At 37.6% G+C, this 12195-nt stretch overlaps 1 protein-coding gene and 1 pseudogene across 1 annotated transcript in view; one reads left to right on the top strand and one right to left on the bottom strand.

Moving 5' to 3' along the window:
• The window catches only part of LOC109083683 (E3 ubiquitin-protein ligase RFWD3-like), a 512102-nt gene that overhangs the window by 99093 nt on the left and 400814 nt on the right, over positions 1–12195 (bottom strand). The window lies entirely within an intron of this gene.
• Positions 1–12195, top strand: part of LOC109081715 — a 33107-nt pseudogene that overhangs the window by 11459 nt on the left and 9453 nt on the right.

Here is a 12195-nt window from a genome sequence, read left to right as displayed (position 1 = left end):
TAAAATTCCTTTTTTTTAAAAAATCCCCCTGATCACTCACTCACCCTACTACCAGCCCAAATCATTTTAACCTATCACTCAAGTCACTCTACCCACGGATCCCTTTCTCCTCTTAGTTGTATTCATATCCTTCCGCCACTCAGTAACTCTCTCCTTCTTTACTCTGTGCCCTGTGCTTTCTGCTGTATCAGGTCCAGGTACAAAGTGGTCTTTGTGCCTCTATAAGAACCTGGGTTCAATTCCTGTCACACTGAAAACGCAACCGTGCCCTGGAAATTGGAAGCGGGGCCCTGGTGTGGCGTGGCCTGCGCAGTGAATTCACATGTCATTGCAGCATCGATCAATCAAAGAGTCCCAGCTCGAGTGTTTTCTGACCGCAAGCCTGTGGTGATTCAACTTAGGACATTTACAGGTACCAAAACCAATACACCCAGGCACACAGACAAGCAATCATCGAAGCGGTTACATATTGCTGAAACCAAAGAACACATTTCTGTTGTAAATGCATCATTTTTTTTAATGGCATTTATGATTTATCTTCATTTATCTCTCACTTTTCCCCTTTACAAAACACCTTTTGTCAGACCCTCAGTAATTTATGTTGCCATTACTATGTTGTTCACTATTGTTAAACCATTTTAATTGTGGTACCAATTCAAATAAATGTTGTTATTTTGAATTTTATATTCATCCAATAATTGAAACAACAACGTTTTCAATAAACATGTTTCTGGAGCAGAAAATAGCTAGCAAATCAGATGAATCTAGAATGATTTCTGAAGGATCATGTCGAGAATGACGACTGGAGTAATGACGCTGAAAATTCAGCTTTGCATCAAAGGAATAAATTACATTTAAATGTATATTCAATAATTAAAGTTATTTAAACGTGTAATAACATTTTCCCAATGTTACTTTTATTTTTATTTATATATATTTTATATACTCAAATAAATGCAGGCATTTCTTCCACAAACCTTAAAAAAATCTTGCCAGATTCAACTTTTCATAATATATATAACAGCGCATCATACAAGCATTAACAGTAGCAAATGTAAATGTAAAATACAAAATGTTACCGAATGGAATGTCGCTGATCCAGTCATGGACGCTATCTATTTCCGTTTTTTTTACTTATATATTTATTATTGTTCTGAATCGGAATCTAGACATAGTCTTTATAAATTATGCCACAATTTTTGTTGGTGCTTAAAATTTTAGCTTTTTTCACAAAACTTACCCATATTTGAGTTGTTAATAAAAAAAGATTGCACAAAGCTTGAATAAACGTTTTGTTGTGTTGTTGCCAGAGCGACTACTGTATTTGGTCAGATAAGTTCATAAAACAAAATAGTCTGCACGGGGCCATATAACGTCTGCTAACAAATGCTCTTTAAAATAATCCAGGCCAGTGGCTGCTTAAAAACAACAACTTAAAAAAAATAATTAATTTAAAAATACACGGACGAAGGGGGGGTCATGCATCCCATGGTAGATCTGCGGACAAAGATGAATGTTGTTGCTAGCAACACACCACAAAGCCTATGTGTTTTAATAACAGGTGTTTTAGCAAATTACCGGTTATTTGTCAAACACTGCAAGCAGGGAGAAAAGAAAATCAGTTTGAGACCTCTAATTTCCTCGTAGTGTCCAATACATTCAATCAGCATGGTTACTGCGACAGCTACACGTTGTGTCTACATAGTTATAATGAAAATTTGCTGTGACGCCCCCTCCCCTCCCCTGAAATGCACACGTTTGTTTTGACTGCCAATGTTCAGTGGAAGCCAGCAGCCGCGAGATTGCTTGTAGCTATATTTATTGTTTTAATTCACTTAATTGTGCTGGCCTTCAATGCTCACGTGCCAGACAAGAAAACAGCTACTATCATAGACCAATACAGTACAGGTGGGAAACTGAATAATCAGTTTGTTTAAGTGCTAGATGGTCACATTCTGACCATCGCATCTAGGCCGTCGCACCAATGACTCCTAAACAAGAAAACATTAAGACGTGAAATCCGAATCTCTTTCTCTGGTCTCTCTGTTGCCTTCCATCTTTGCAGTATCTGTTTTTGAGATGGAATCATTTCAGCCCCAACTCGTTCATTCTGGAAACTACTCCGAGACCGTTCGACAGACGGCTTGGCCATATCGATGCCGTACATCTCAGTGGCATGCCAGGGGCTGATGGAAACCAACAGCACACACACAAACTTGAGTACTTAGTAGTAGCCATCGGATCGTACCCCACACAACTTACGTTCACGGATTTTCTGCTCATGGGATACACCCACGAAAACTGACGGTGGAGACAGATTCCTTCTTTTACATTCATCACCTGCTCTGCAAACAAATCTGAATATAGCCTCTCATGGCACATAAACAACTTTTTACGTTGTGCCACCCTGTCTGTAAGACAAACACACCATATTCTGTACCTACAATAAGAGCCCAAATACAACAAACACAAACACACCCGAGCAATTTCAGCTTGACATTCTTTACTGCGATTTTCATTAAGCACTCTCCCTCAGGATCGCCCCTATCAGTTTAAACCATTTCCCTTATCCATCTCATCGGTCTCTCTCAGTCATCCAGGACAGAGCATTTGCACGAGTAAGCCAATCCATCTCTTGATGCATCACAGGTAGTGACGTGGGTATCGCATCCATTTCGCTGAGTGTGTTCTCGCCATACCTGTATCATACTCACACTCCTGGGTGCCCCTTCCTGACTGAGGACCTGCCCAGACCGGACCGCAACACCATCACACACAAGAACTCGGTCGGTGCATCAACCTCTTTCATCGCTCGCAAGCTCCTCTTCCTCATTGGCATCGACCCAAGACGCCATGTACCATGCCTAGAGTGAATTCATGATCCTATATTAAGGGACGAGATATGCACTGCGGCTATGAATTTCTTTTTTTTTTTTTTTTTACCGCCTGATTGTAGTGTTTATGTGCACGCCACGATAGCAAAATGCATGTCTGCATTGTTTTAGCATTTCGATTAGACACAACCTTTGAAGAATTCACATGCAACATGGCATTAAGTATGAAGCCTTCATTTTGATTCATTTGCATGTGCCACAGTTCAGATGAGTGACTGCTTGTTCTGAGTGCTCGGTTGTTGAGGAGGGATATGCAGCAGACTCTTCACAAATCTGACGTACTTTTCTTGGGTTTCCTTCCCACCCATGTTCTTTGCTTTTTGATTTAAATGAATACTTTCGTTTTCAGCCCCTTTTGGATCAGCTAAATGTGACATTATAGACCCGTCAGTGTAATTAAAGACTGAATCTCCTGAAAAAGCACATCACAAGATGTTTTTTTTTTTACATTGCTAACTAATAATAAACATTAAAAAATCTAACTCTTTACCCCCGCCATTGACAAAATTTATCTCATCTTTTCGAAGACAACGCTTCCCCGGCAAAGGCAAGTTTTTTAAGGCTTTTCGTGTTTTCACTGCTATACACTCGGAGGCGCTATTACACCATCTCTGGAACTAGTACAAAACTTCCCCGAAACAAAAGCAGCGATCTACTATGTAAACAGAATGCATATTAAAAATAATGTGATCATCAGCAATATAATAGAAAGCAGATTATAAAATCGAAACTGCATAATGTTTACAGAGTAAAATTGTTTGATCAGGAACGTGGTTATATGTCTGTGCAAGCTTTGACTGCAGGTGGGGTGATGGGAAGCGATTTACTGGATTTTAATGCTTTGATAGCCCGTACTGAATATTATCCAGATGTAGTTTTGATGGAGTGATTTTCTCACCTTTTTTATCCTCAAAATTATATAATTTTTATGAAACCTACTTATATTCAAGTTTTGATAAAAAAAGACATGCTTTTTAAGCTAGAGTTAAAACGATTTTTAGTTTTAAAAGGTAAGAGGAATCTGAACATTATTTTGGTTGTATTGCACATTTTCCCAATATTCATACTGCCAAAAATTTATACTGTCGACGGGCCATCAAAATCAGAATTAGTGAAACATTCATTAGAAATTGCTAGCGCGGTGGCTGGCATCGTTTTTCAAAAATGCTGGTGGGGAAAGAGTTAAAGAAGGTGACTCCAAAACTAATGTGAATGGTAAATGTTATAAAAACAATACATTGCTGAACAACATTACCCTTGTAGCGGTTTATTCACATGATGGAACATTTTTGGAGCTAGTGAAATCACTTTTTCACTCTGACTTTCAAAAAAAATTGCCTTCAGGCAGCATTATGCAACTCTGCCGTATTATATGTTGATATATGCATTTACTGCGCATTTAACCAGCTGCTCCCTCTTCTGTTGATCTGTTGATTCTGGTGGGGTTTGTAATTTTCACGTTGAAGCAAGCAACATTAATTAGATGAGTTTTAAGGTTATTGTTTAAAAAGCTGCAATTGTGATTGTCAGACTTTGTTCGAACATACCAGCAATAAGCCGTTTGTCACACTGTGAGATCTCTGTTGTCATTATTATAGACTGTATGACAGCAAAAACAAGAAGATTCATCTTCAGTGCTCCTGTTGGTTTTTCATTTGACGGTTATAGGGGAAGCAACACTGCAGGACTGTGCCTCAAAACTTCTGACATTGACAGAACATCATTGAAGGAAAATTTTGAATAGTAATGGTCATTAATTGGTTGTCTGCGAAAATATGGCAAACTAGCGATCTAGGACTACAAATTTTTGCCTAGGATCAGAGGAATCTTATGATGTCAAAAAATTGTCTCAGGCGGGCCCAAATTGTAGCCAAAAATAAGTACAATAACCAGGCTTAAGTTGGTTTATTCTGTACTCCTGCTTTAACTGAAGTTTTTGCCATGTCTTGTCAGGGATGCAGTCATCTTTTTTTTTTTTTTTTTTTTTTTTTTTTGGTTGGCAAACAGTACCCAGTGTGTTGAACGCAGAGTTTTACATTGACCGCACTGAAAGCATATCTGTTTACAGTGATGTTGATGAGGTTTGTGTTTGTCAGCCAAACCAAAAAACGAAAAGCCTACTGAAACAAACACTTTTCTAAGGAGAAGATCAACACAATTAAAAACATTAACACACTGTGAACGATTTAGAATCGCTGTGTTCACATCAAAAATCATACCCTAAATTATCAGCTCTGTTTATGTTTTCCGATTCAAGAGTAGCTGATTTGGAATGCAGAATCAATATATCATACAGCAATCTTCGGAAAATGATGAAAATTAGCATGGACACATTTCTTTTAAAATGATTAGGATATTGTGAACACTTATTAGTTTCATGATCATACAAATTGTGATGCCTTTCACATCAGTCTATTGACATCAAAAGTTCCCTTTTGAAAAGCAGTGGGTGTCATCTGATTGGCTGATTAAATGGCATCTCTTTCAGAGATCAGACTGCATTAATTAGCTGGCAATCAAAATCATTTTTACAAGGTGCCAAGGTGTGCTTACAATGAGCTCTTCAGAAGAAGATTGATAGAACTTGTAGATGGATCGAAGTGTTTGCAGGGTTTTCTTTTTTCTTTTTTTCAGAAGCTTATATATATATATATTTGTTTTTTATGAGGCACTTAACAAGTAAATGATAATCCATGAGCAGATCTGTATCTCCGCTTTGCAGGGGCGTAGAGGACAATACATAAAGTGTGGGGGCTGCATTATGAATCCATCAGCCTGTCTTTGCAAGTATGGTTGCCAAGTTGCTGTGGATACATTTATACAAGATACGATTTTGAAAGCTGAAAAAAAACCAAACTTTCCAGAAACGTCAGTCACTCTAAAAATATACACAAAGTCATAAAAATTTCATTATTAAGCTGAAAACTTAGTTGTGAAAAAGGACTACGAATATTAAAAATATATATATATTTTTTTTTCGAAAGACTTCATCCCTTCTGTTGTTCACTTCTTCTCTCTCTTAAGAATTTTACTTCCTGTCAGAACTCAGCCCACAAAACTGTGACAAGCAAGACTTGAGTCATGCATATTAATAAGGTGATGTGACGTTGCGCACTAAGTGATTTGCTGAAAGGTGGATGTTTTTGAGGTGCAGTGCACTTGCAATAGTGGGATCACTGTTTGCCGCAGCTGCGCATTCGTTCAACCAGTCGATTGGCAGGCAAGGATGCTTCTGCTGGGAGTACCTTTTACTTGTGCCGGCTACATCTTTCTTTTTCTCCCACTGCAGCCCAGCAAAATAAATCACTTTTAATGTGAGCAACCATCTGAAAAACAACAGGGGGGGATGCATTTATTATGTTTTTTAAAAGTTGTTGGAGGACAGCGTTTTATACTAAAAGTAACATCAAAAACAACATGTCATTCACATCACGAGGGGTCTCAGAAGTAGGAAAAACAACAAAAAAATTCTTGACCAAAATAAAAAATAAAATGGAATGTGGATCAGACTTAATGGGATAGTCCCCCCAAAAAACTTTATACTGAACACGGAAGAAGATATATTTAAGAATGTTGGCAACCAAAACCGTTTCTGGTTCCCATTGACTTCCATTTTATTCTCTGAGCAAAACGTAGAGAAATGTCAGTGGTCATCAAACCTGTTTAGATACTCACATTCTTCCAACTATCTTCTTTTATGTTCCACAAAAGAAAGAAAGTCCATACAGGTTTGAAAAAAAAAAACACGCAGGGGGAGTAAAATGATCATTTAGGATGGACTGGTCCTTTTATGTTCATAGGGAACTATGCACTATACTTTGTCTGATATTTTTTTTCTCAATAACCACCTATCCCTCTCTTTTGTCCAAAAATACAGATTGCATGCCCCATTTGGTTGGCAGGCCTGCTGCATTTCTTCTTCCTGGCTGCATTTCTCGGGATGTGTCTGGAGGGAATCCAGCTGTATCTGATGCTGGTGGAGGTCTTTGAGAGTGAATACTCCCGAAAGGCAGAATACTACTACCTGTGCGGCGATACTGTTTTTTCACCGCCCCTGGTGGTGGGCATCTCGGCAGCCATTGACTACCTCCCGCAGCTCTACGGTGACCCTAAGAAAAGCGTCCGTGTGGAAACAGTATATTCGCACTTGGCCATACAAGGGCCATTGGTTTTTTTTTGGAGCAGGAGGACGCAACCCACATCTTTAACACCATTGGTTTCTTTAAAATGGATTCCAAGCAAAATGGATCTCTGGGAGTTGAAAATTCCATAGATTGCAGTATAATCCATCTCTTTGCTGTGTTCACTAGGGAAAACATACACTGGTATTTATGTAGTTGGGAGTTCAGGTTGGAGTTCGGCCGATGACTGTGATCCTAGCCTTGAAACAAGAGTCATCATGTGAAGTATAAATGACGCCAGTGGTAAAAATGGGTGCACGCACCTTTTTTTTTTTGTTTTGGGAATTGCATGGCAATAAATCTGACCAGATCCTGCCTATGATAATTCATCTTAACAGAAACATGTCGAAGCCTGGCATCACTCACAGTTCATTTTTTACAGTTACCTCCAGAAAACTTTTCTTACGGTAGGGTTTGACGGCCATGGAAAAGCCTTGGGAGACTATCTATGGGAGTAAGGATATAAGGTACTAAAGAGAAAATCTTTAAAAAGGTAAGACGTAAATGACATGTATTTCCTTATTGTTAAATATATGTCGAATTCGCAAGCAACCTGAAAAAATGTCCGGGTTAAATAAGTTTATCATTGAAGTCCATTGTGTCAAAAGTGTGGGAGCCCTCATTTTCACCTCTTTGTGTTTGCTAACATTTGGTTGGCTGTCATGACTTTAAGGAATCGTGGTCTAATTGATTTAGAAGGTCGTGGACAGAATCATTGACCTGGCAGAAGTTAAAAAAATTGCTTGCAGACACCTTTAACTGAGCTGATTAACTGCGAGTAAAAGGGTGTGCGTGATAAGGAAGGATAAGGCACTCGTGTGAGTGTGTAGTGGGCTACGCTAACGTGATACCTGTGGTGTTGGTCTCTGGTTAATGTTTGTTGCTACTGTGGAAAAATTAGCACAGCTGCAGATCTTTTTGAATGTTGAACACAGATGACGCCCACGAGAAGCCCGCTGACCCAGTGCACTAATCTGAAGTAAAAACTGAGCTCTTAACCTTCAACTCGGACATTTATTGCCTTGTTAATTAGCGTGTTTTTTATGCCAAAAGAAAAAAAATGGTCGGCATCTTGCTAGCAATAATATTTTAAGATGTATTGCAAAATATTTATTTAAAGAATTCGATGATTCAATAATGTGCTATTTCATAAAATGGCCTATGCTATTTTGGCTGTAATAAAGTGATCACTCCGTTTGAAACAGTGAAATGTACTGATTGAAGTTATGGTGTGTGTGGTTTTTGTGTGTAGGTGCTGGTTGAGGGTGGCTACAACTACTTCATCTGGAGTTTTTATGCGGGCCCTGTGTGTCCTTCATTATCATGGTATTGTTCTCTCCAAACATTCAGCGCTCTCCTCTCTGCTTTACTCATCCGTTTGTTTTCCTTTTTTTTTTTCTCTCTCTGAAAAGTGCTGCCGCTAGTCATATCAAACACAAAGCACTTTGGTTCACCTATGGATCTGTTGCTGCTGGACGACTAATGTTTGGCTGTATATGCTTTATATGAGTGTGGAGCTTAGATTAGGTTTAGATATGGGAATTTGCTTGACATTTTTTTGTAATTATCAATATATTTACTAATGTTTACGCTCTGTTTTTGTTTTATTAGTTTGTGAGAAAAAGTTTTTTTTTTTAATCTTTCCAAAGTTCTTTTGTAACTTGCATTGGATCTCTCTTCAAACACACAAACTGAGTGAATTTCTGTTTGTAAATGTTCGTATCATCATTCTCATGTAAATTGTTTACATTTAAATTGCAGCAATTTAAGATTTCACGAACAAGTTAACACTGAATTCTGCTTGTGTTTTGATAAAATGAGGTCTCTATGTTTAGGAAGAAAGCGGTGGTTTAAATTGTCAGTTTCCAGTGTAGACATTTTCTAAAGGCTTGTCCTTTTTATATAGCCAATAGGTTTTAATTTGTGTCACAATGACTTTTGGTCTTTAAGTTACAATTTTCTTGTGTCTTACCTTTGACCTTTAGTTGAACCTGGTGTGTCCTCATGATAACATTCACAGATGGTCCGTAACTCATCTCGCCCTCAAACCCGACTCCCAGCCGCCTGGACAACATCAAGTGAGGAGTCTTCCACTGCAAAAAATGCACTTATATTCCACTTATCTATGTTGGTTGTTTGTATGTGTATGGATTGGTGAATGTATGCAAGTTCTCCCCTTCAGGTCCTGGGCTCTGGGGGCTATCGCACTGCTCTTCCGCTTCTGGGTCCTGACCTGGGCCTTCGGCCTCCTCTTCATCAATGAGAACACCGTCATCATGGCGTATCTTTTTACACCTTTATGCCTTCCGGGCATGTTCATCTTCATCTTCCACTGTGCTCGGCAGAAAAAGGTCAGTGCCATTAAATGTTTCATACCCACATAATACTTTGGGGACACATTTGCTGTGCAATTTCCCTCAGAAAGTTATCTAAATATGGAAAAGACAAATGTAAGGGTGGTGTCATCACAGGTTAAACTAAGTAAAATGCTCTTTTAGGAACACCTTTGGGTTAGGATTTATCTGTGATATTATTATTTTTTATAATTAGCTTCATTTTAAAGACAACGGATGTAATTTCTGCAACGACTATTGGCAAAAAAGAAGAAAAATACTAACTGGTTTGCAAAACAGGTTTTTTCAAGCAGTTCCTCTAATCTGTCATTGTTCGGGTTAAACAAAGCCCCTGCCCACCCAAACAACACACCATTGGTTGAGGGCCCCCCCTGTGTTGAGGAAACAGTTTTGAAAACTCCTGTAATAAAGTAGTTAAACAGTAGTCAAGCTATCTGAAGCTATTAACAAAATATAGTTTAAATGTAAAAAAAAAATTACGATTTCAAAAGAATGTACTGCATTATGCAATGTATATTATAGTTAATGCTGTAGCTTGCAGCGAATATAATGAAGTACAAGTCCACTTAAGTTTCATGACTTATGTTTTCTAAGCATAGAACAACGTTTTTTAATAATTTCAAATTAAAATGTTTTGCATGTCCACTTATTTTGAATGTTTTGACTAACATACCAAGCCTGTATGACGTGCGTGATTAGTTTATATATTTTTAAAATGTAACGTAAAATTCCCATAAATACATTTAAAAGGGGTTTGGCAACTCTCATCATTTATAAATGTGTAATTACAAATACATGACATACTAGTTACAAGAGAAATTGCATTAAAGTATATTTAAAATTATAAATGCTTGTCAGTACATACAGCAGTACACTTTAACCATATTTCAAAGACAATGTTAGTCATTTTGAAATTACATTATCAAGTATGTATTTAAGAAGTCCGACTTAAAATTGGTCATAAAAGTTCTCGTTAAAAGTTCAGGCTAATTGTGTTTTAATTTAATTTAAACTCCGATACATTTTTATTTTGTTGCAATTAGAATGCAATTAGGTGGCTAAAAAAACATTACATATTATGGTTTTAAAAAATTTCGACGGGTTTCATTTTATAGTTTCATCAGCCCTCAGTACCTACATTACCTGAACATGGTTACGTGTGCTTAGTTTAAGTGCTATGTGTTTTAGGTGCATTAATGAGTACAGCAGTGCCATGCCGTCATTCTTACTGCGTACAGGTCGCACCTCCACTACAAGCTCCTCCTGGATCGCTGAAGAATTCTGCCGCTTCGTGCCAAACAACCCCGCTAACTACCTGGCCGCCCGTCACGGCCATTCAGCAGTACACAGACAGGTGACACACATTCACACTGACAGCATCGGCTATTTATAGACTGCTTTGATTATTCCATATACCAATTCACCCCACTCAACCTGTTTCAGAGGTCGAATTCGTCGTATGTGGAACGACACGGTGCGAAAAGCAGACAGAGTCGTCCTTCATGGCTGGAGACATCACAACAGCACTCCCACTCTCCAACCGTGGTGAGACCCGCCTCCTGGCTTAAATTTCCCACATGCACCAGAGTCCATCTTCACCTTGGATCTGTTGTATAAAAGGTCATTTTCCCATTCAAGAAATCATTTCCTCCTCAGTGGCCATAATATCAGCTATTTCAGGCAGTGCAATAGTCAGGTCAAGGTCATCTTTCTTTCATATAGCGCTTTATAACAAACAAGATTGCGTCAAAGCACCTGGGAACAACAATAATTAGGGGAACACAGTGGTCCATAATGCAAAATGACAGTTAAAGCCAGTTTCATCATTGAATTCACAGTGATGTCATCATGCAGCTCAGTTAAGTTTAAAATGGTATCTGTGCAATAATTTGCAATCAAGTCAAGCGATATAAGCTGTAAATTAAGTGTCCCCCAATACTAGCAAGTCCTATCTACTTGAAATGCCAGATTCTCCTAAAACTGCTGAAACCAATTCACATTTAAACATGTTAGCATTAGCAGTAAAAGCTGATTGAATTGTCCCCATGTAGTTTCTTGCATTCAAACATCTTTTCACAACGCACAGTTCGGTTCAGCCAATGCACATTGTGCATTGTCAAGGACAATAACCTGTCTCTGTGGGAAACAAAGCTTCTGTGTGCTTTACCGATCGGACAATTGGCATTTATATTATATGCGGGACTCAATTTCACTTTGTTTTGCAAAGTGCACTAAGTTGCACTTTCTCCCAATCATATTAATATGAGTGAACCATCTTGGTATACAGTATATACACCTTTGGGTGCTCTTATAAAATTAGTATGTTTTTTCTGTGTGGGCAGATTTGATTATATATATATAATATAGATATAATATATTATATGATATACTATATATATTATACTATTTTTTATATTTTTTTTTATTATTTGTTTTTATTTTTTTTTTAGATTATTAAAAAAAAAAAAAAAAAAAAAATTCTTAGAATTTATGTTTTATTTCATTGGGTCATATTTTAGTTACTTCAACTTAAGACTTATTATATTACATTTTTTTCAGTTAAAAAAAAACAAATTCATTAATTTGGTTTGTCAACTAAAACACCACTATGGCTGGTTTTTGGCAGATTTGCTTTTTTTTAAACATGCATTTTTTTGACTTTCATGAAAAAAAACGCAATGTGTTCATAATAACACTGTTTCACACCACTTTCAAACAGACTATTTGTGCGTCTTTGCTTCTCGTCATTATCTGACCTTTTTTAAA

The sequence above is a fragment of the Cyprinus carpio genome, unplaced genomic scaffold, assembly GCF_018340385.1.
Source record: "Cyprinus carpio isolate SPL01 unplaced genomic scaffold, ASM1834038v1 S000006493, whole genome shotgun sequence".
NCBI lineage: Eukaryota > Metazoa > Chordata > Actinopteri > Cypriniformes > Cyprinidae > Cyprinus > Cyprinus carpio.
The sequence above is the reverse complement of the archived record's forward strand: the minus strand, read 5'-3'. Positions and strand labels throughout refer to the sequence as shown.